The sequence below is a fragment of the Vulpes vulpes genome, chromosome 1 (genome assembly GCF_048418805.1).
Source record: "Vulpes vulpes isolate BD-2025 chromosome 1, VulVul3, whole genome shotgun sequence".
Lineage (NCBI taxonomy): Eukaryota > Metazoa > Chordata > Mammalia > Carnivora > Canidae > Vulpes > Vulpes vulpes.
In genome coordinates this window covers 183,222,106-183,247,419 of record NC_132780.1, presented here as the reverse complement: position 1 = coordinate 183,247,419, position 25,314 = coordinate 183,222,106, and the positions used below count along the sequence as shown (strand labels likewise).

The 25,314-nt window shown below is 37.7% G+C and overlaps 1 protein-coding gene across 8 annotated transcripts in view; it reads right to left on the bottom strand.

Annotated features, from left to right (window-relative positions):
- FUT9 (fucosyltransferase 9) overlaps window positions 1-17,634 on the bottom strand; it is a 203,790-nt gene extending 186,156 nt beyond the window's left edge. For 4 of the 8 annotated variants that reach the window (XM_072737611.1, XM_072737555.1, XM_072737600.1 and 1 more), the window contains exon 1: window positions 16,597-17,105. The gene's annotated coding sequence lies outside the window, so the exon portion shown is untranslated. Of the gene's footprint in view, window positions 1-16,596; window positions 17,106-17,137 lie in introns of those variants that run through there. The other 4 variants (XM_072737565.1, XM_072737618.1, XM_072737569.1 and 1 more) reach the window with 2 other exon arrangements.
- Between the last annotated feature and the right edge of the window lie 7,680 nt (window positions 17,635-25,314).

Here is a 25,314-nt window from a genome sequence, read left to right as displayed (position 1 = left end):
AGGGTTGGTATGCTTGAGGAAGGAACTAAAGGACAGGAAAAATCCACAAGAATCAAGAACTAAGATAGAAATAAGAAAATACTGGGGATCCTGGGTGGCTCAGTTGGTTAAGTGTCTGACTCTTGATTTCGGCTCAGCACATGATCTCAGGGTTGTGAAATTGAGTCTCTGTGGGGCTCTGCATTGTCGTGGAACCTGCATAAGATTCTTTCTCTCCCTCAATCTCTACCTTTCCCCACCTCAAAAAAAAAAAAAAAAAAAAAAAAAGCGAGAGAGACAGAGAGACAGAGAGACAGAGAAATAAGAAAATACTGGGAAAATAATAGAAACAAAAATTAGATTTACCCTGCCCACTGAGCTCTGTATAGGGTTTATATTTGTCTTCTCATTTTCCCTAAGGTTTCCTCTCCCTAGTTGAAAGTCTTCGCATTTGTTTTATAGAAAATTTAGGAATTAACATTTTCTGAATATAGAATAAAGAGGTTAGACATGCGTATGTGTATGTCTATGCATACGTGTTTATATTTACCTAAGTGTGTTTATGTGTAAAGAAATATATTTACAAGGGTATGTATGTGTATTGCATTTGCATGTGTGTATATTTGTATATATATTTACATATTTGGCAGTTTGTGTTTGTATGCACATAAGTATGTATATATATGTGTATATATTTGAGTATCTATATATTTATATTTGCTATATCAAAAGACAAACAAATTTAAGAAAGTAAATAGCTCATCTGTAAAATTGCTAGGTTTAAAAAATTTACTTTCTAATATATTCTGGCCTGGTCTAAGTCAATAAATTTTTTGTGTGCTTCAGGAGAATAATTTTAGAATGAAGAGAAATCGACCTTGGACAGTTTTCCATGGATTTGGATTATTTCCAGGCTAGGTTATTAATTGTGACTCGTGTGTTTTCTGGACCCTGCTGTATCAATTGAATGAGGAGTCATTTTCTTTTATAAGCAATTTTTATTCCATCTGTGGATTGCTATACTCCATTTTAGAAATGATTCTGTCTCGCCAGCCAAAAAAAAAATGCTTCTTTTCAAAAAAGTCCACTGTTTAGTAGCTTTAATTAGTGATCAAGAGATTTTCAATAAGTCTTAAAAGTGAGGTCATGTAAGCTAAAAAGTTTTACAATTACTTTTTCTTCCATGAAATTCAACACAATAGAACAAAGATTAGCAATGGTTATGAAACCTCTGATAATAAATGGGCTTTCAATATTTTTCGTATTCTCACTAGCGGAATGGCTTGTTTTTTAAACTTCATTTGATCTCCATAAGGTATAATTAATTATACAGAATTTCAAATCCCAGTGTAGAGAGCTGAAAACCACATGGTAATTGTTCTTAATAGTTGGGATTCTTTTCCTGGTTAGCAGCACAGAAACTTCTTTCTGGGAATCACAAAATTGTCATGCTGAGTTGAACAGGATGCAAATCTGGCCTGAAGTTTTCTTACAATTACTATAAAAATATGTACTGTTCATCTACTCCTCAGGTTATCATTAGGAATAAAAGCATATTATCTCAGTAGGATGCTGTTATCTCTCCAGTTACATGGCCTGCCTACAGACAGGGCCCGGCTTAAATCGGGAACCTGAAATACTGAGATCACATGGGCATGGAGATAATAATGAAATGACTCCCAGTGCTCATATCTGTTTTGGAACAGGTGCTTCTGAGTGGAAGAAACATGGGTAAATTTTATTGCCTGCTTTTACATAGAGAAAGTTATTGTAAATTTCTTCCTGCTATATTTATTTTTTAAACCGAAATTTTCAACATATTTTTCACAGAATCTTTTCAACTAGGTATCAAGGACAACACAATGTAATTAGAGCTCATATATATTAGATATATTCAGATATTTAATATACAATATACAAGCATATCTGAATATATTAATTTCTTCATTTCTTCCTTTCTTCTTTCTTCTTTTTTTTCCTAGTACTTATCATCTTTCTAGTTGCACCTTACTTTGCTACAAACTTAAATGCATTATGAGAAAAAAAATATAGAATAGGATAAAAGACACGAAATAAAGCAAGATCATTTTTAAATAAATAATATAAATTAAAAATACAGACTATAAACCTCTTTATAGTTATTAGGGATATATATCTAACTTTGGACTTCTTAAAAACCATTGAAAGAATTGTTCATTCAATATGGTTAGTAATAAAATCAGTATGACTCCTCTGAAAAAGTGTGAGAAATATTTCTCTTGCAGATCATCATAGATAACCCTATATGAGGTAGTGAACTAGATTTTTAAAATAACATCCTTATTTTAGATTCAACAATATATTCCATAGGGTTCAATGTAGACTGAAAACATAATGGTAAAGTATAGTTCTGTGAGATCAATTCTGGAAAACGTGAGAACAGTGCACTCCCAATACAATGTTTTCAAATTTATAATATTTAAAGGCAAGATTGGAAAGTGGAAAACGATAGGACAAGTTTGGCCACAGATCTATTGCATTTATTAATCATTTTTATTTCATTAGTTGTAATGTCTAGGGATCAGTGCCTCTCAGGCTAATTATAGTGAAGCACTACTTTTGTTTTTAAATATCAAGTCCCTCATGAATCAGTTTTATAAAATACAATTACAAATGTTAGTAGAAAAAATTTTAAAAGACTTAAAAATACAAGCCTGTATTTTCTTTTGTTAGGTTGAACAGATATAAATTAATTCCAACTTACGATAAAATTCTCTAAATGTTTCCTCTCAGTGTCTGTATTTCTCATGAACCTATAAGAAACACTTTGCAAAACAGTCTGGGCCTGCAAAACATGCTTTGAGTAGCACCTTTATCTCCAAGATGCCCATCCTTTCTATTACTCCACTTTCCTCCATGACCCTGTGTTTTACCCAGACCCACTTTACTCATTTACATTTTAGATTTAGCAACTGGGGTTAGCTAAACTTTGGACCCTGGGCAATAGTCAATTCTCAAAAAAATTCTAATTCACATAACCAAGTTTTAATGAAAATAGATGAAGTGGGGTCAAAGTTATACTTCCTGTCAAGTTACCAGGGTACATATATTCTGTAGTACCAACTAAGGATACACCATCTGTTAAACAACGAAGGTATAGTTGGTAGAGGTAGTTAATCTTTTAAAGGGCTATATTGTTGTACTGGGTTTTATTCTTCGAAAACACTCACCCTAACTCTGCATGGAGTTATAGTCTGACCTATTATAAAAGTCCAATGAAATAATGTGTATCAACACTTTAGAGTAACACAAAATGTATTTGCATAAATTAGGTTATTTGTTTACATACAGGTACAAATGTTCAAATGGCAAGTAATTAAAAATAAGTGAATTAACCATTATTGTAACTGTATAATTTTTGAGGTATCACTGACGTATACTCTACTTTTAGAGAGATTACAAAGTCCTCAATATATTGTCTCTTTGTCAATCATCTATTGTCAATTATCTTTAAGAGCAATTAAAATTTTTAAAAAATCTTTGATGTTTAACTTTATTTTTACCATTACTGAAGCTCTTCATGTTTTTATGTAGATCCATGTTTCTGTCTGGTATTTTATTGTACCACATGAAGAACCTTTTTTTAAATATATGTGTACTTTGTGTAGTTCTCTTGTGTGGAGTTTTCCTGACTTCTTGGATATGTAATTGATGGATATGTAATTTTTATGTTTTCCTTTTACTCTTTTTGTCTCTGTTTTGTTTGTTTTTGTTTTTCTTATCAGTTTGGCTAATATCTAATGACCTGTCTTCAAGTTTACAGATTTTTTTTTTTCTCTGTGAGAAAAACTGAGTCAACTAACAGGCACATTGAAGGAGTCTGTGACCTGTGATAACTTATGTTTTTTCTAGCATCTTCATCTGAATCTTTACCACAGTTTTCATTTTTCTGCTAAAATTTCTCTGTGTTAATGCATATTGTTCACCTGTTCCCTTAGGCCCTTTGCTCATTAAAAATGGTTACATTAAAGTCCCTGTCTGAGAATTCCAACCCTGGACTATCTTTAAATCTAGCTTTCTCTATTGCTTTGACTGTTGACAGTGATTCTTTTTTACTTTCATTTTTGTATAGATTATAATTTGTTATTAAATGCCAAAAATCAGGTGTAAAATAGTTGAAACTGATGAAAATTATTTATACCTAGACACAGGTCATGCCTCTTCTATGCTAAGCCTATTAGTTTGGGCATTGAACTTATCTAGTTAGGAGTTGATGTTCGGTGAACCAAAGACTTCAATGTCCTCTAGAACTGCCTAGGATAGAACCCGAGGGTTTGGAGGGGGAGTAGGATTTTGTGATTTACCTACAGTGATGGCCAATCTTCTGCTCTGTATCTACTTTAATGAGGGAAGCTCCACTTGTCTTTTATCCTGCTTCTAATTTTTCTTACAAGCACCTGAGGGAGGTCTACATGAAGGCATTGGTGAGTTCAAAGTCCCCTTGTGTCACGTTTATAGAGGTCCTATATTGTCATTTTAGACCACATTCAACTTTTATCAATTTATTACATTTTTAGTTGATTTTTTAAAGCCACTTGTATGATGAGCAGGTCTCCTTTTGTTCTCTACCACATATCACACCATCCCCATGACTTACTGCTCCATGGAGGGATCTATCCATGGGTTAACAATTCTGGAATTTATTATCAGCTTTCTGATGAGTTCAAGAAAAGTTATGATTTTGTAGTTCACTCAATTTTTTTTTAAGATTTTATTTATTTATTCATGAAAGACACACAGAGAGAGAGGCAGAGACATAGGCAGAGGGAGAAGCAGGCTCCATGCAGGGAGCCCGATGTGGGACTTGATCCCAGGACTCCGGGGTATCATGCCCTGGGCCAAAGGCAGGTGCTCAACCACTGAGTCACCTAGGCGTCTCTCACCCACTGTTTTTTGTTTTGTTTTGTTTTGTTTGTTTTATTGTTAAGGTAGGATATATACTCTTACAAGCTTTGTTTAGCCAAGGTAGAACAAGAATCCTTCACTTCATGAGCTTTAATTCTTTGGGAAAAGTTTTACACCACACTAATCAAATAATAATTAAAGTGCAGAATTTATTTTCCAAGTATCTACTTAATATTGTCATAAAAAAGTATGATTCTAATTAGCTCTCCAGTGCTCATTATATGCTGCTTCCTGCATTACTGTATACTATTCTGAAAAATCCAAGATTCTTCTAGTGGCCTGAAAGAATGAATGTCACTTGCTAATTATCTAACTGGAAAGTACACTTGTTTCATTTGTTACAAACTGAAATGGTTATGTCTTCTCAAATTATTAAGTATAGAGAAAACATAATATTTACCAAATGAGAATTTATGGTGCCAATCAGTGTTTTAGGGATTTCTACATGTTACTTAATTCTACATTCACAATAATTATGCAAAATTTTTACATAATGGGCAAAGAACGTAAGAGAACTAGGAAATTTGACTTTGGTGTCTTAGCTAGTAAATAGTCAGATAATATAAAGCCCAGTTATGGCTGAATACTTTGCCTCTATAATGCAGTGTCTCCATAGAGCTCTATTTATAGCATAGGCAAATATTGTTTTTATCAGTCTATAATTTGCTTCTTTATCCCTCTCCTCTGCATTGTTTTTATGCTCTCCTATTGTTCAATATCTTCCAATTTTCTTTTGTTCAAGCTCACCACTGTCATGCTCCAAACAACTCAAAGTCATTTCCTGACCTTCCATGCTTCCCATAAAACCTTATCTGTCTCTTATCTAATTCATTCCAACCTTTTTATTTTCCCAAATAACACTAATATTTCATTGGTTCTAAAGTATTCATGAATGTAACAAGGCAACGTAGAGACAATATGGTCACCAAAGACCTGTTTACTATGAGGAAAATAATAAAAATCTGGTTAATCAAAATTCAGTAATTTAGACTTCTTAAATTTCCAAAATGGCTCTGGAACAAAACCAGAGAATTACAGCCCCTGAATTGAAATGAAGTTGCAGTCAGCCCATGAACAAGCAACAAACACCGAACAAGAATCACAGAGCCCATCATTTTATTTGATTCTTCAAGTTCATGGCAAAGAAGGCAGCTGTCCCTTAGAGAAAGGCTTTTATGTTTTTTGCTTTTGTTTTTATAACATGAGTAAGAATTGGATGCAAAATAAATTGAAAAATTAGAGAAAAAAGGCAGGGGAGAAGCACATCAGACTTCAGGGTTGGCAGCATTGGTTTTAACAATAGTGATCAGGGTGGGGCAGTGACAGAAAACGCAAAGGCAGGCAGGCATGAACAGCAGACATCTGAACAGCAGAGAAAAAAACAAGATGACAAAGAAACGAAGAAAGAGCATCTGTGCATCAGGGCAAGAGGTGAAAAGAGGTATGCTCATCTTTAGTCTAACCCTTTGATAAAGGGGAAAAGTCAAAGGCTTTGAAGTTTCTAACTGAGGGTTAAAAGAGAAATCTGTCCTGGATAATATAATCAAAGACACTCAAACTTCGATAATCAAACAAGGGCTTGCATTATACTTTGTGATGTTCCCATCAATTTCCAAAAGTATACAAACTACTAATTTTAAGGTTTCACAAAAAAACAGGATATAATTTTAAATGTTTCAGGAGGTCACAAAACTAGGAAGAAGCATCAGAATTTGGATGTTTAACACAGCTATAACTAAACCAAAGGCCACTAAGAACTCTTAAAGATTTTTCCAGCTCAAATATTCTACATATCTTCCTTTTAGTTATTATTTGTGGGAGATAACTTACCTAAAATATCCGATGTTAAGTTCAATGTTAATAGACTTTGTTACCTTTTGTTCACCTCCATAAATATTGACCTACTATGCATCAATTAGGAAGCTGAGCACTAAGGTTTTGAAGATTAATAAGCAACCAGCTTCAAAGTAATCCAGTGGGGGAACCACATATAAATGTATCATGCCGGGATCCCTGGGTGGCGCAGCGGTTTAGCGCCTGCCTTTGGCCCAGGGCGCGATCCTGGAGACCCGGGATCAAATCCCACATCGGGCTCCCGGTGCATGGAGCCTGCTTCTCCCTCTGCCTGTGTCTCTGCCTCTCTCTCTCTCTCACTGTGTGCCTATCATAAATAAATAAAATAAAATAAATTAAAAATAAATAAATAAATGTATCATGCCAATGTGATCTTGTAAAGTCATAATATGATACAGATAAACCTGGGCATTTACCATCATACAGAAAAGGCATGTGTCCTAGCCTAGGGTATAGGAGATGCATATTAGAGAAAATGATGACAACGCTCAATCTTGAAGAAACAGTCTACAATTAAGCAAAAATAAAACATCAATGAGCCTTTTTCCTCTGATTATTTGGAAAAGTTTAGGCACCCTTTAAAGTGCAAAGTATCAGAGAAGTATTAAGGCTATAGGAAAAGATTCACATACACCATTTTTGTTTAATGATTTTTACTTATGATCTACTATAATTACTCAAAATAGACATTTCTTATATCCTGTATTCTGGGCTCAGATTTTTAACTTCCTGACCTAGAAATGCTCAGTTCTTTAGTCTTTCCTACACTATATAATTATCTAGTCTATAGAGCATAGCCCATATAGTCAGGAGCAACTAATTAAGAATTGAATGTCGCACTTTATAAATGGAATATATTTGCTTTAAAAGTTTCTTTCTTAGTTTATGTCTTAGTGAGGGATTCATCAATCTCAGGTTGCACATGTTTAAAGCACTCCATCATTAGGAAATAGCAATGATGAACATATATCAAACCATAGATAAAGAGCCTATCAAAACAAGCATTTATTGAAATCTCCTGTCATTGTTAGGAGACAATTTCCTAAGGGTCTCTCACGTTTCTGCACATCTTATGAAAGAAGCATTGGCTGCTTTTGTTCTGAACTATTTTTAAAAGAAGTTTGTAAAGCAAATAACCTTGAAGATAGAACTAGCATCTCCTTGTAGAGTAAAGTAAGGCATACTTATCATCCATTATAAAGGATTTGCACTCCTTAAGTTCAGGATCCCTTTCTTGCACTGTTGAAGCATCAGCCGGTCTGTTCTGTGTTTTCTTGTGGAAACTAGGACTTAGGGAACCACTGCAAAAATGCTGAAACTTTTGCTACTGCTATGAATAATAAATTGTCCTTCATCTCTGACCCTAATGTCTTCTGCTACCATCCATGAATCTGTGGCAGGTTTTCATGTCAGTTTGAAACTAGAGTAACATCTCAAACTCTTCAGAGTTTTTGATCATTTTGGTAATAAGGATGGGATGTTGACATAGACATGGCTTTCTTTCTTAAAAAAAAGGATGAGGGCCTCGCAGGTCCATTAATGAATTTGAGGGTAGGTCTACGGGAATCAGTAGCAAATAATATCATCTATTGGCAATAAAGGTCCTTCACTTTTTTTGCCTGGAATTAAGGAGGTTAAGTAAGCTAAGTAGCAGGAAGTAGGTAAAATACAGATGGCAAGATGCTGTTCTGTTTTTTATCCTCCTCTAGGTGGAAGGACTTCTTGCAATCTGGTGGCTTGCCTCTGATCCGCAGCACAAGTTACAAATAATACTAAGATTTGTAATGGGCAGGCAGAAGGTTGCTTCCTATTTCAGACAATAGAAGAATGCAAACACAAATTGAGTATGAAAGGGAGAATTCCCTAACAGAACCCAGATGGATCATTAGAATTTTGACTGGCTCACATGAGAAAGAAGGAGCATGGAGAACAGGGCTTATTAAGCAAAATGGCAAGCAGTAAAAGTTGTCTTATAGCTATATCTCTCCTTAATTCTATTATGCTAAATATATTCATCTGGAAGTAACAGTAAAATTGCTCAGAGTTTTGGTTTCTGTTTTCGTTTTTTTACAGTGGGTTTTGGTTGCTATAAAAGAGTTTTACCTTTCTTGGGGAGATTTTGCAGAGATAGAAAAACTCCTTTGGGAAACCACAGATGAGGCTTTGACCAGTATCTGAACTCTTACTGCCCTGGATTGAGTCTAGAATTCTGATGAAGTTGATCTACTGGAGGATTAGGAAGAGAACCAAAAGAAAAAAAAGAAAGAAAGAAAGAAAGAAAGAAAGAAAGAAAGAAAGAAAGAAAGAAAGAAAGAAAAAGAAAGAGATCCAGGCAAATCTAGATAAATTCTTGAGGTCACAACCACTGTGCAGGAAAACTCCCTCAGCCCTGATGTTAAAGCCATTAAAAACTTATGAGGTATTATCTATACAATAGGGCTGCTAATGCCCCTAATTAATATGGAGTCCTTAAAGAAGGTCACCATTGTGTGAGCCAAGACTTAGTCAACCAGAAGTTACTAGCAAAATATCAGTGCAGCTGTGGTTTCTGAGTCCAGGGATTTCCGAGGCTGAAATAGATAGTGTCAGCCATTGAGGGTCTTGCTCCTCCACATACAAAGTAACGGATGTACCAAAAATATTCAGATTTCATGTGGTTATGCCATGAACCACTGCCACATTACTTGAAACTAAAATTGCATATGAAGTATCTCCTTTTCTGCTCCCGGATTCCTCTCTGTCCCTCTACTTTGACTAATGATTTCAAGAGAAACATAATTAGAGGCCAAGGTATCTCTATCCCCAACAGGGATCAAAGGACATACTCATTCACCTGAGTATGCTAGAAAATTTCAAGTGGAAGGGGGAATTAAACCTACATAGATGTGTTGGATATGAATCCTCAAGTCACTTTCTTACCTGGATCTATAGAACACTCAGAGTTAGGTAATGGCATCGAGGCAGGGTTCACAATGGAAAAAGCAGGATAACATGATCCTGTGGATAAAGACTTTGGGGCCAATTTAATGTACTATTTTTGTTGTTTTAAACTTTGTATGATAAAAATTAATGTGTTATATACTTATAGTTCATCATCCATAGTACTGGAGAAGAGAGTCAGAATTGGGGAAGGCTGTATGCAGATAAGTGTTTAATGGAAGATGTAAATCATTTTCCAGTGTTTTTTCTGTTTCTTCCCAGATGGTCCAACAAAACCAGTGTAAAATCCCAGGAGAAAAGGAAATCACAGCCCTGATTACAGACCTAAAGACAACATGAGTAATAAGAAACGCCATATCTTAATGCAACAGCTCAATATGGATAATGAAAAAGACACAACTGGAAGCCTTGAATGGATTATCACTAACTGCTCATGTAACTGAATCCACTGCACAGACTAAACACTCGCTACATTACACTGGACTGTGCCAATGCTTTCTTTTCTATCCCACTGGCCCCTGAAGACAATGTGTCATGGTCATGAATACACAGTTGCAGTAACTCTTCAAGTTCCAACAGGTTATCTCCAAAACTAGCTAAATTCCTCTGCCACTTGCCATCAGTAGGTGAGCAGGATGAGTGCTTCTACCTCCTATTGTACAATGCTTTAACTATATGATATCCTATTTATGACACAGTCAGAAGCTTCCATTAGCAATGTCATGACTGTGGTATTGTTTACACATATACACACACACATACTAAAGTGGCTAATAAACCCTGACAGAATTGAGAGCTCTGCTTGTCAAATAAAGTTACTTGGGACTGTATGGGCGGATTTGTAATATTCAATCCCTCCAGCAGTCAGAGACAAATTTCTGTCTATTCAACTCCACCAACAAGAAAGGTATCTAGAATCTTACTGGAATCTGGGAGTATTAGAGATAGTCTCTATGTCACTTGGATATTTTACTTGGACTTTCACAACAACTAATCCAAAAATTGGCATCTTTTGACTGAGGTCAAATCCATACTCTGTGTTGGAAGTTGTCAAGCAAGCTGTTGGATGCTCTCTACATTTGGGGTCCCACATCCCTAATAAATCTGTGAGATACAGGTCTCTGTGACTAACACTATTGCTGACAGAAGCCTCTGGAAAGGGCAGACAACTGCTACTTGCAGGTCCCCCTTGAGGTTTTGGACTGATCACCTCCCTAACACGGAGGGAACATATCATTTTGGGGTGAGTCAACTCAGACTCAGTGACTAACACTGTGAGAAAGGGTTCATTTATCAAATGGTAACAGTATATTCAAGCTCTCAGCTTGCCCAGCTCCTGTGGCATCTCAGTTTTACATGAAAAAATGGCTCTCCCAAACTGTTACAAGGGTCCTAGATTTAACTCTGCTGAATCTGCCATTCCCCGCCAGACAGCTCTGACCATGCTTTGATCTATATTCCCTATTTCTCTTAATCTTAGCAAGGAAATGTGTTAGGAATAGCACAGGATGGCCCAGCTTCTGCATTTCCCATGTAAATACCTGTCAACACCTCTAGATGTTTTCTCCACTCCCATTTCTATAAGTACTGCTTAGCCACTTGGTGGGGCAGACAAATACTACCAGGCTATTGACATGGACAAATAGGACAAGTTAGATTGACTGCTCTCATTGGGTCCCTCCAAAACAAGGTCTCAGATTAATTATTCATGCTTAGAGAGTAAAATATCAGACTCTTCGTGGGTTTTGAAAGTCAGCAGGAAATGGCTATTGAAATAGCCAGCTGTCTCCTAGTCAAAGCCTGAAGCTATCATTATCATTAACACCATGTTCCTTTGTATCATATCTTCATACCTGCTCAATAAGTGTTCATTATAGGAGTATATGATACAGAATTTTAAAATTACCTCCTTAAATATATTTTGCTAAAGCAGTTTGTGAACTTTTATTGTTTAGTAGATATTAGATATATTGTTCATTGTCTCCATTTCTTCTGTCTTTTGTACATTTCCCTTGAAATATTCCTTGAAGATTTAAGTTTCTTGAAAGACAATCTTGATATTTCAAATCATGTTAAAAGTATCTATTTAATCACATTTCCTTTAAAAAATCACCCTATGACCTATGAAGATTAAATCCATCATTGGCTCCATTAGTATGGGGCTATACCTATATTACTTCATAATAATAGGCTCCTGCATTATCAAAACAAAAATCTTCGTCAGAGTTAAAATTAATACGGGAAGCAATGGAAACATATGCTTTTTAAAGGACATGGATTATTTTTATGCCAGGATTTAGTCATGGCAAACCTCCATCGATTTTGGCAAGGCATATTAAGAATAAGTTGTAGTCTTTTTGATTTTTTTCTTTGGACATCCTTGTTCAGTAACTTGGTGGCTGCCGTAGGTTAAGGCCAGCTGGTATCCTATAGTTCCTTTCTGTTTGTTCTTATCTGTCCCTCCAGTTATACTGTAAGCAGCTTGAAGTCAGAACTGCATCACATTCATCCTGTGTCTGTAGTCACCACTTCAGTTCTTGCCACGTGGTAGTCCCTCAATAAGTGGAGGCTGAATTACATTCCAAAGCAATTAGGCCTCAGAGATGTAGTTATTTATTCCTTCAGTTAAATCTATGTCTTAGTTGGTTTTAAAAAGGCCATTTCCTAAGCTGAGGCTTTCCCCCTCAGCCTCTGAAAGAGAGACACAGCCGTCTGAAGCCACAGATTCCCCTAATTTCAATCAACCCAGGCACACTTAGACAACACAGTTTTTTTTTTTCCAGATAATGTAATTGAGAAATCAATCTATATTACCATGTTGCTCTTCCTAGGTGAGATGGCCCTGATAAGCCACCATCACTAAGAATACATTTGGAAGTTTATCTTTGACCAGGTAATGATGATGGTTCCCCATTGATTGAGTCATTCACTTTCACTGATCTGTCTGGTCACCAGTGAGGGGGGAAAGCTCAAAGTGCCAGGATTTTCTATTGCAGACTTGGAGCTTTGTTAAAGAAATTTATCTTCCCTAACCAGCTGAGCTATTCACAGGCTACAGTGACGAAACAAAAAACAAGTTTGTGTGGGGATGCATAGACTTTCTCTGTGATGCCAAAAAGACTGTACATAGATGAAACTACAAGTTTATTCCCCGTTTTAATTACAGAAGCCAAAATCTGTTTTTATGAATATTTTTCAATGAACTATCTATTAAAAGTTAAAATGGAAGTATCCAGGACATATAACTACCATGAAAGAAACCTATATAGGTGAAGAATTTATGGTGAAAATTAAGCAAAAATATTAAAATATGTTTAGGTGAGCCAATAACAGTTAAATTTTCAAATATTTCCCAAGTTTTAAACCTACAGGTGGAAAAGATTGTGCAGAAACATATTACTTTCAACTATGATGGTGACAGGACCAGGCATTTCCTAAAGAAGTACAGACTTTCATTTAATTTCAGTTTTCTTTGATACTCAAACTGATTTTTCTCTTATTACCTTCTTAAAATAAGAAGGAAAATTGACTTTTATTTTATAGAAGGACATACATCATGGAGTCAGGAGACCTGGATTCTAATTCTGTTTCTACTAACTATTTAAGAAACTTGGGTAAGATATAGTAAAATGATAGTGATGGAATGTCCTGTACATCCTTTAATTGATATCTAAATTCTCTGATTCCTTCTATTAAGAAGGTCAAACATCTTATTTGCTGCCTCATGAATAAAAGTGAATCTCACACATGGTCACATGTAAAATCACAGACTCTAAATATTTCTAATTAAATCTAAATATGTCTCTTCTGCAAGAATTTCAATTGTTTAATTCATCTTATGAGAGTGCTACTTTGAAAGCACTACTAAACTTTGGTTAGATCATCATGCTAGTTTTAAAATATTCATTTTGCTCATTAATTCTTTGAGAGTTTGTTATTAAATGTTCTCTTCCCCTATAGAATAAGGATAGAAAGCATAGCCATTTGTAAACATTGATGTAATAATTTGATATTTACAAGTAAAATATGAGGATTGTTTGGAATTTTTAAAATTTGACACATTTAATAAAATACAGATCCTTGTACATTGTAAATAAAAATGCAAGAATCCATTTTTATGGATAATACACTCAGAAGTGTAAGAAAAATATATGAGATATTGTATTAAGCTATGAAAGAATTTTATGTAGTTATCCCTCAACTGAATCTTCTTGCCTTCTTAAAACATTAAATCACCTGGCTCTTTATTTAATATTGTAATTTTAGATGTATGGGAATATGTGTGTTTTCCTTCTTTCAAGATTTTGTTTTTAAATTTGTCTAGAATTTTATTTAGGTCAATTAGTTTACGTAAGAGAGTTTGCTTATAATCTCCGGGTTTTACTGAATAAAATAAATGAGCCACTTCATTTTTAAAAATGGTATTTTTATTGCTATAATTAAAGAAACAGTTCTTAAAACCCAAGTTGGAAAAAAGCTGTTATTCCAAATACCAAAATAATAGAACCTGTATTTAGTTACCTGAACTTGAAGTAAAAAATTTAAGCAAGTATCCATAGCTTTTTATCCTTTATCTCTCCCTTCTTGCCTGCTTTCTCTTCCTTAGCACACCCTCCCCATACCACCACACACAAGCCAAAAAATAGTTTCACATAATGGTTTCAACTAATACAATCTATTGGTGAAATAATCTGTATCATTTCCACATTTTTAAATTTCTCTTCTCCAATTTAATTTTTTTTTTTACCACTGTAAACATTTACTATACATTTAATATACACCCATCCCATCCTCTAGGTGGCACATAATAGTGAGCATTATAAGATATAACTTAATGATAGTCAAAGATGTGCCATTCAAATATTAGTATCCCTTATCTCTGCAAGTGTTATATTTAGCTGTTTTGCATAACAACAATGACATTAAATTTAGGCAGATCTTGAGTTCCAGTTCATCAAGAGCTCTTACCCAAAAATCATGCCATAATTTATGGCAGATTAATTATTTGCATTTTCATAGACAATTCTGAGACCTTTTTAATATTGCACGTATATAAGCATACATACAAAAGGTATGTTGAGACATTTTTGACATTGTCTAGAATTTGACATTAATTAGAATTATGGTAGCACATGTCGCTTGAACTTATCATTTACACAATTATGGGCAATAGCTGATCAAAGTCAGCATTGCTCCTTGCTTTGCTTTTCATTCAGTTGGGATGTATCTTTTCCAATATAGATTCACTGGTATTGGGTATATTGCATACAGCAAGCATCTACTGTTATCCAAAGGTTTTAAAGGCATTTAATGAAAAGGAAATGACCTTTTGAGTCAGCTCATAACTTACCTACTATCTATTCACCTCATATGTCCACAAGTACATATTTGCAGTAATTGTTGTAAGTGTAAATACTTGGCTTTGAATAGTCTTCTTAGTCAAGCATTAGGTTTAACAACTAAAATTTCCAAATTTAGAAAACCAACAATAAAGTCATTACTCATAGCTTCTCCTGACTTTAGAAGCAGCTCTCAACGTTTACTTAACACCACCCCTTGTCAGTGACTTGCTGACTGCATTTCTGCCTATGTTACAAGAAAAGGGAAATAAACACACCCATACAGTCTTAATTAAAACAAAATTTTAAAAAAATTCTTAACGTCGGGTAAGGCAAGATGTCAAGGCAATCCTCACGAGACAAATTCTCTAAATAACTGCTCATCTTTTCCTTTTTGGTTCTTATGTAGGCAGAGAGCTTGCTAGTTTAAGGTGAGGAAAGCATGCATCTGTCTGCATCAACTGCGAGAGCAAAAAAAAACCAATTTAATTTTTATTTCTTCAAAATTAGTCAAAATAAAAATAATACTACCAGGAGATTTATATTCACACACTACATACTCAAATGGGGCACCTTTTAAAGTTTCAACATTTATTTCTACATCCTCTTGTCTGCATGAACTAGAGCACAAACCCTGTGACCAACGGTGTATACGGTAAAACATGCTGAGATCAATCTATTTTCTTTACTTCCTTAGGAAACTAAATCATAAACGGTGTGTGAGCAGTTTTGCTTTTTTAAGATTGCAATAAATAGGGAACCGGGAATACAGATTTTAGTATTTGGATAATCTCTCCCCGAGCTCACTCATCCCCCTCCTGTGCGTTGCTCATTCATTCATTGAACACAACTGCCTGTTTTCTCTCAAGCCAACCAGAAACACGAAAACGTTAAACATGGTTTCAGAAAGAAAGGGCAGCTGCCCTAAGAAAACTTCAGAAAGACTGTGGATGCTAAGACACTAGCCAACACCAGTACCCAGATCGCAGCGGAGCTTTTGGGTACCCATTTTCTGACCCTACTGTATCCCTCTCTTAGCTTAACATTAAGCTAAAAGAGAAATAAGGGCTTGGGCTTACTGCAAACTCAAAGAAGATTTTAAAGAGTGAGTTTGGTGCCACTCTCCTCCTCTCCTTCAAGGAAAAGCTTCTTCTATCCTCAAGACTTGCTGAGCTTTAGAGAGTGAAGAAGGTTCATCACCCAGGCAAGGGGCAGGGTTCTCCACCGGGAACCCAGACCGATTCCGGAGAAAACAGGTAACGGAGGGGCGTTCCCTGTGGCAGCCGAGAAGCCTTTAAAACCGAACGGAACGAATCCGAGCGGCTTCCAAAAGGTGTGCTCTTGGAAACAGCAATAACAAAAAAGTTTGGCCGCAAAAGGTTTGGTTTTTTTTGTTGTTGTTGTTTTGTTTTCGTGTTCGGGTCTCGCTGTGCTCACGCTCGGCCGTACCCCCCGCCCCGGCCCGGCCCCCCGCGCCCCGCGCCCCGCGAGCCCAGGTGCGGAGACACGCGCCAAGCAGCCGTGCGCCAGCCAGGCTCACCGCGAGCCTGTGCCAGGGTCCTGGGGCGACTGTCGGAGAGGCAGACGGCGAGGAGGCACCGCCGTGGGGAGGCGACGAGGGCAGGACTCGCCGGCCGGACCGCGGCGGGACAGCCGGGCTCGGGAGCCGGCGTGTAGGCGGAGGGCAGGGGGTCGGGGCGGGCTTCGCGGACTGGCTCGGTCGGCGACGCGGGGGGGAGGCGGGGGGCGGGGGGCGGGGGCGCGTCTGCCGCTGACGGAAGCGGGAACGCAGGAGGGAGACCCGCGGGGACCGTGCGGGCAGGGAAGACCCGGTCCGGGTCCGGGTCCGGGTCCGGGTCCGGGAGGGCAGGGCCGCCGCCGCCTCCGCGGGGCCAGAGCCGGGGCGCCCTCGGGGACCCGCGGCAGGGGGGGCTCGGCCGCCCGCGTGGAGGGGACACCCCGCAGCCCCCGCCCCGCCCCGCCCCGCCCCGCCCCGGGGACCCGGCGTCCCGGCAGGTGGCTCGGGCACCTCCTCGGCGAGCGCCGCTCACCCCGCGCTCCCCCGGCCACTCGCCACTCACCGGTCCCGGGAGGGAAGCGCCATCCGGGCGCGCGCCGGGGCTGCGCAGCGCAGGCGGCGGGCAGGGCCGGGCCGGGCCGGGCGGCGGTGGCGGCGCTGTCCTGGGCGCGGGACTGGGGCCCGGGGACGCCGAGGCGGCGGCGGCGGCGGCGGCGGGGACGCGGGGAGCCGCGGGCGGGGACGGCGGTGGATCCGGAGCTGCTGCGCCGCGCGCGCTCTCAGCCCATCTCCGGCTCCGCTGGAGGGGAGGGGGGAGGCGGAGGGGGAGGGGGAGGGGGAGGGGAGGAGGCACGCGGCCGGGAGGGAGGGAGGAGGAGGGAGGGGGAGAGCGAGGGGAGGGAGGGGGAGAGCCAGGGGAGCCGGGGCGATGCGCGCCCGGAGCCGAGACGAGCGGGGAGGGAGGCGCGCACGAGCCGGCCCAGGTGCCCACCTTCTCCACGGGGGATGGGTCGCTCCCTCCGCCACCCCCACCCCCACCCCACCCCAGCCCACCACCCCTCCCCCCTCCTCCCCCTTCGCGCCCCTTCCCGGTGTAGCTGAGGCTGGGGGTTACCCGGGCCTCTGCGCGCTGGTGACGGTGCCGAGCCCCGGGCGGCCGCGCCACGGCCTGCAGCACCTGCGAGCGCACCCGCCGCCGGCTCCATTGCGGCGGCTGCCCGGCCGCGGGGTGCGGGCCGTTGCTCGCGCCCTCCCTTCCCCCCCTGCCCGGATGAGGACCTCGCAGGTGCATCCGTGACAGCCGTGTGGGGCCCCTGCCGCGCCTCGCTTCCTGGGCGCTCCTGGGCGCTCCTGGGCGCTCCTGGGCGCTCCTGGGCACGGGGGTCCCGGCCAGAAGGCGCCGGCGGGGAGCTCAGTGCAGGCAAACCCGCGCCAGCTCCTGGGAGCCGTTCCCTGGATGAGGGTGGCGGTGTTTGCTTGCGGCCCGGGTTCACCAGCTAAGGAGGTGACCAAAAAAAAAAAAAAAAAAATAGAAGAAGAAGGAAAAAGAAAGAAAAGAAAAAATGAAAAAAGAAGGAAAAGGATAGAAAAAAGAAAAATCTTATGACCCGATTGCTTGGGTCCTGTCCTCAGTGATCTGGGAAGGTCTTACAGGGCTCAAGACCTTTAGTTATCTTCTGCCCTTGGTTTTCCTCCCTTTCCCCAATGTCCTAAAAACAAACAAACAAAAAAACAAAAAAACAACAAACAAACAAAAAAAAAAACAAAAACCGGGACACAGCTTAGCACGTTTAATCGGAACATTTCTCAATCTTTTTATTGCAGAGCATTTCGTTTTTACTCAGATTTTCCCAGTGTTGGCCTCGCTGTCCTATTGTAGATTTTCTTTGCTCTCTTGGAATGTGAATCAGTCTTGTTTATTGCTCAACTACAGAGGCTTGCGTGGAAGTGGATAATGTATTTAGCGCCTTGTACATGCACAAGATCGAAGAGGTGAATCCACACATTTGGTAAATATAAAACAATCGGGACATTGTTGACTCACTTCCATGAACCATAATTTTGTTTCATAATCTTCACGAGGTAGTTGACGGTAAGGAGAAAGCAAAGTAAATGATGTGTGTGAAATGACTAGGAAAAAAGTCAAGTACAACTCTCCTCAAATCACATAACATTTGAAGTGATCAGATCACTCCCTGTGAATACACTGGGGACAGTTTTTGATACTATGTGTGTGTAATTTTAGTAGTCTTTCAGATAGTTGAGTCCTTTTTTGAAAGCCTAAAGGATTTTATCCTTTAGTGTGAGTAAACTGGGCACTTTATTTTACCTAAATATGTCTTATGTAACAAATGTAGCTATCTTAAAATACTCTCAATTGTAAATGCAGAATGCAGAAACATTTTTAATGCATAAAGCATACCTTCAAATTGATGAAAAACCTCTAGCTCTTCCCATATACATTCACATGAGAAAAAACAATGTTGGTAATGACGACGTATTACTAGATGGACTAGATATCCTTGACTTTCTAGAATCTTTTCTGTGGAGCACAACTGCTAATGAAAATATTTGGTTTCACATCTACCTAATAATCTGAATGAGAGAAGCATCTCCTCATTAAGGGAACAACAGATATCAAACTCTTCCAATACACCTCAGCTTTAAAAGGCATGTGTTACTGTCTCCAGATGCTCAGTGTTGCACCATACAAATTCACCATATGCTATTCTTTCAAAGAAGACCATAGGAAGAAAATAGTGGGTGAAGACTTACACCTTATTTGACTTTAAGAATTCTCAGTAGTGTCTATATTACAGACATGAGCAGTAAATTTTCCAAATCCTAGTGGCTACTTGGGCAGGGAGCTATTGCCAAAAATTGAATCTCCATTTTCTCATCCCTGTTTAAGACAGTCCTTACTCTTCCTTTACTAATATAATTCACCTTTGAAAATTTTTGTTATTTTCCTCCTACATTTGATTATGAAACTGGAATAGCAGTATCTATATAATCTCATTTTACGACTAGAAAACGACAAAAAAAAAAAAAAACCCTACAAAAAACAAATGGAAATGAAAATGCCTTAAAGCCAAGCAAAGAGAAGGGATGACATTTAGAGCCACAGCAAGGAAACTTTTTAACTCCTCATTCCTAACCACTTGGCCCACCGGAGACAAGAATAGCTGATAAAAGATGGAATGGCATTCCAGTTCCCCTACTGGAGGAAGAGATTTTCAGGCTGGGTAAAAACTTTCCTGCCACCTCTACCACCACCCCATTCTCTTTTGTATTTCTTTTCCCCTTCTACATCCACAATAGTGTTGCACTGTATTCTTTTTACAACATGGGAAGGCAAATAAATAAAATAAAAAGCTTCATTTTAAACACTAACCCTTTGCATTTACTTACTTGAAAACAAATACTTATATTGCAATTTTCTGAAATCAGAAATATTGTAAACCCTATCTTTGAACAAGTCTGGCACTCTGTACCAGAGACAGCAAAGGAAATACCATTCATCTGTTTATTGAGCATATATGTTTAATAACCACCACTCTGGATAAGCACCATTTTAGTCCCTAGAGATATACCACAGTGCAGAGAATTGGTAACTGGCCTTTTGAAACTTACAGTCTAATGATCCAATAGAAGTGCTTTATCACTAGGAAAGATGTTGATGATGATGATATGATGGTGATGATGATGATGTGGTCATGATCATGATGATAATGATGATAATGATAAATTTCAAGCCCAAAGAAGAAATACTTATTAATTTAAGTATAGGCATTAACAAGATTAGGTGCAAAGGAATACAGATTATTCGGCTCTGCTTGTAGCCAAGTCTTATATTAGTTGTTGAATAAAGATGAAAAAGAAGGGTTTGGGGAAACAAACAAGAAAACATTTGTTGTAGTAAAAGGAAATTACAGAATTTTTTCAGGCCAGTGAAAATTTTCATGAGCCTCAACTTTCAAAATAAATATCTGCTATTACTGGTGAGGAAAACAGAGAGTAACAAATGTCTTTTTTTTTTTTTTAAGATTTATTTATTTATTCACAAGACACACACACACAGAGGCAGAGACTCAGGCAGAGGGAGAAGCAAGTTCCCTATGAAGAGCCAATGGGGAACTCACTCCCAGAACCCCAGGATCATGCCCTAAGCCAAAGACAGATGCTCAACCACTGAGCTACCCAGCACCCCTAATAAATGTCTTTGAGGTTATGGAGACTTCTGAAGAATTAGTATGTAATACGTATGATTAGTACTGCTGAATACATGGACAAGTTCTAGATGATGATGATGACAAAAATCAGCCATTTTTCCCTTTATTTTCCTGAACAACATAGCAAAACAACAAGGGGAATTAAAACAAAAAAATCTGCTAATTCTAATTTTAACAAAATCAGGAGATAGATAATCTGCAGTTTTCAAAATGTGTGTACAAGATGCCCAAACTGCTGAGATCAACCAGAACTTGAAGAAAAGGAAGTAAAGAGAAGAATAGCAGATAGTGAGCCCAATGTTAACTAATCTTAGAAAGCATTGATAAAAATATCATTCCTGAAAGTGAGAGTTTCACTTTGAAGTGCTAAAGCTCTTTCTCTTGGTTTCAGCAATGGATGGAGAAGCTGAAACTGGGGTATTGCTACAGAAGGAGAAAAGAAGTGTGACAAGTGGAGACAGGGCTCACTTGTGGCTAATCTAACAGAAGCCAAGAAATGTATTCTTCCCAAAGGTGAATTGCTCATCTTGACTTGCCAAACCTACGCATCTTTGCAGAAATCAGTGTAGGAACTAAAGTGAGTGGGACTGATGACCAGAACCTTCTTGTATATGTGCTGGGGGATGAAATGGAGGGCAAAATGCAGATTGAACAGAGGAGTGATATTTGCAAAAAGCAGGCTATCTCTTCATCAGCAGAGAAGAGAGTATTTCTAAATCTCAGATGGCTATTTCCTCCTCTTTTCTTCTCAGGAACCTAGAGGAGAAAAACTTAGCTAATTATGAGTAATAAAAAAAGAACGGGCACAGTATCAATATAAAAATAATATAGGAAAAGACTTACAGAGGAGCATCAAAACGTAACAATTGTTAGAGAACACATATCATAACAGTGTTGCCAAGGAGAAGTTGAAAAATTTGTCCCAACATTTTGCCATGAATTTTCATAAGGGTGCAATGAAGGAATTGCTTCTGTGAATGAAAGCTACAAGACAAATATGAGAACTTGGGGATGGTTGAGGAGGAGCTGATGACCCAAAGTTGGCAAAACTTGGGGAAAGAAGTGGAACTAAAAATAAAACATTACAAATTAAGAATGGATATGAAAGAATTACAAGGTAAAAATATGCACTGAGGTAAACACAGTAAGAGAAAGAGAACGGAAATGAGATAAATTGGCACAATGAACTGGAAATAGAGATGAATAGGATTAGAGAGAATATGAAAGATGTACAAGATTGGCAAACATAATCCAACACATACATAATTAGAGACCCTGTAGAAGAAAAATAAATATAAAAAAATTACAAATATTTAAATACATTGTTAAAGAAAGCAACATTCTTGAAATGAAGGATCAACAATTTCATTTTTTTTCTTTTTCAAGTTTTTATTTAAATTCCAGTTAGTTAACCAATAATGTAACTTTCAAGAGTAGAACTCAGTGATTCATCACCTCCATATAACACCTGGTATTCATTACAGGTACCCTCTTTAATACCCATCATCTATTTAGCCCATTAGAGTCTATGTCATGGTTTGCCTCTTTTTTTTTTTTTTTTTTTAAGAGACACTTGTCCGTAGAACATGCAACTCTTGATCTTGGGGTTGTGATTTCAAGCCCCCTGTGGGTCTGGAGCTTACATAAAAAAATTATAATAACAAAAAAAAGCAATTTCATTTTTAAAGGACACAATGATGACTAGGAAAATTGCCCCAGTATTATCACCATCAAGATATATCCTAGTACAGTATCTAGAATTTAAATGTAAAAAGAATATTTTAGGTATGCAGGCAAAAACAGTAACTTATAAAGGAAAATATTAAGAGTGGCCTCAGAATTCTTCACTGCAACATTGATAGCAGAATAGAATCAGTCAATATTAGTGGAGGAAAATCCACCAGATACCAAAGAAAATAAAGTGAGAGCTAAGGAGTATTTTTGTTTAGCCAAACAATCCTCCAAATATAACAGGTGCACATAGTTTTGAACATCGTATCATAACTAAGGGAATATTATTCAAATGAACATGTCTTCAGGGTGGAGAATGGAATTTAACTTTCTAGGAGATGAATGGAAGAGACATTCTGGGTTAAAGACTGATTGTCAGTACTAAATGTATTTAATCATGGATCTGATATGTGAGACCATGAGAATTAGGACAAAATAATAGAATATAAATTTCATAGACTCTGACAATATAGAAGTGATATATCTAAACAAAATTTGGATGAGAAGGGCAAAAGAAGATGGGATATGAAGGCATTGACTGTTTAATGGCCAGGAGTCAAAGGAAATCACTTAACCAAGTAGTCCAATGTATTTAACAACACAAAGATAAAAAAAAAAAAAAACACATAGATAAGCTATAATCAAGATAATATTAAACAAATTATACAATAGAAGAGAATATAATATTACAATATATTACAATATATTATAATTTATAATAGAAGATGAACAAAATATTAATTTTTATTATTATTTATTTCAACAAACTAATAAATATAGTCTATAAAAAAGAGAAATGCAGTTAATTATAAAGGAATAAGTACAAAAGTAGCAAAGAACAAAATGAAAACCATAGAGAACACACACATACAGAAATAAAAGAAAATAGACCTCAGAGTGAGGAAACTTTACAAAGTTAAAAAATTAAAACATAACACAAAACAGTACGGCAGAACCAAGAGCAAACATATCTTTCATATAACAACCAATTAATAGAGTTATCTCATTTTCTATGTTGAAAATAAGATTTTTAGATTGGATCACAAACAAAATCGAGTTTTATGTTTTATATCTATAACTCAGAAAACTCAGGATGTTTGAAAGTTAAAGTATATATACACATACCAGGCAAAGGCATACAAAAAGTAAGCGGGAATCACAATCATAAGGGAAAATAAGGTATCATACAAACCAAAAACATGTTAAACAAAATGAAGAAGATGGGATGCCTGGGTGGCTCAGCAGTTGAGCGTCTGCATTTGGCTCAGGGCATGATCCTGGAGTCCCGGGAATGAGTCCCTCATCTGGCTTCCTGCACGGAGCCTGCTTCTACCTCTGCCTACGTCTCTGCCTCTCTCTCTCTCTCTCCCTGTCTCTCTCATTAATAAATAAATTAAATCTTTTTTAAAAATGAAGAAGTGTATTTTATGATTAGAGTAATACGCACCTTCCTATGCATGCAAAACAATTATGAATACCTATGTACCAAATAGTGTAGCATCAACATAACTACATCAGATATTTGCAAGAAGATAGCTTTAAGCCCACTGATTAGTAAGAATCATAATACTCTTAATTCATGAAAGTTTGCAGGTACAAATAATGCCTAAAGATGTTAAAGATTAAGTATCATATACTATTTACAGACTAATCTTACTTAAAAGCATTGATGGAGGTTCAGCCTGGGTGGCTCAGCAGTTTAGCGCTGCCTTCAGCCCAGGGCTTGATCCTGAAGACCTGGGATCGAGTCCCACATGAGGCTCCCTGCGTGGAGCCTGCTTCTCCCTCTGCCTGTGTCTCTTTCTCTCTCTCTGTCTCTGTCTCTCATGAATAAATAAAGTCTTTTTTTAAAAAAAGCATTGATGGAAAGTCCTAGTTTAAAATAGGAACAGAAAAATCCTAGCAACACATTAAAAGAATACAATGTCATCACCAAGAGGGTGTGTAAAGTGTTTTATCCAAGAATGTAAGGAATTTTCTATACTAGAAAAGCTATTAACATATTTCATCACTTTCTTCATCTATAAATGGAAATAAAACATCAATACTCGCTTTACGGAAATTTTTACAATGATTTAAAGAGTTATGGCATACAAAGTCTTTAACAAGAATGCTTGGAATATAGTGAGCCCTTCATAAATGTTATCTGTTGTGTTTATCAGCTTTCATAAGATATTAAAATATGACTATGCTTGTGATGGTAATATAATTCTTATTTTCATTTTCTTGAATAATAAATTTCTGTGTAAATTTATTAATGTTGTGTTCTCATCTTTTGTCCCTTTTCCTCAAGGTTTTCATAATTATTTTGAAGTCCTCTGTTCCTGATGTATAATTATTAAAATCCTGGCAAACATTAAAATCAATTTACAAATTCCGATTTTATAGCAAATGATCTATTTAACCATAATTTTGAATATAATAGTACCATATGAGTACATTTTCTCTTTTAATAGACTATATTTTAGAGCAGTTTTAAATTCACAGCAAAATTAAGCAGAAGGTATAGAGTTTTCATATATCCCTTGTCCCCCTCTGCATACAATTTCCTCTGCTATCTATCTACATTCTGCACCAGAGTGGTTCATTTGTTCCAACTGAGGAACTTAACATTAATACATAATCACCCAAAGTTTATAGTTTACACTAGGATTCACTCTTGGTCTTGTACATTGTATAGGTTTTGACAAATGTGTGTGTGTGTGTGTAATGTATGTATATATATATACACACACACCATTAGAGTATGTTTATATATATACATATATGTGTATGT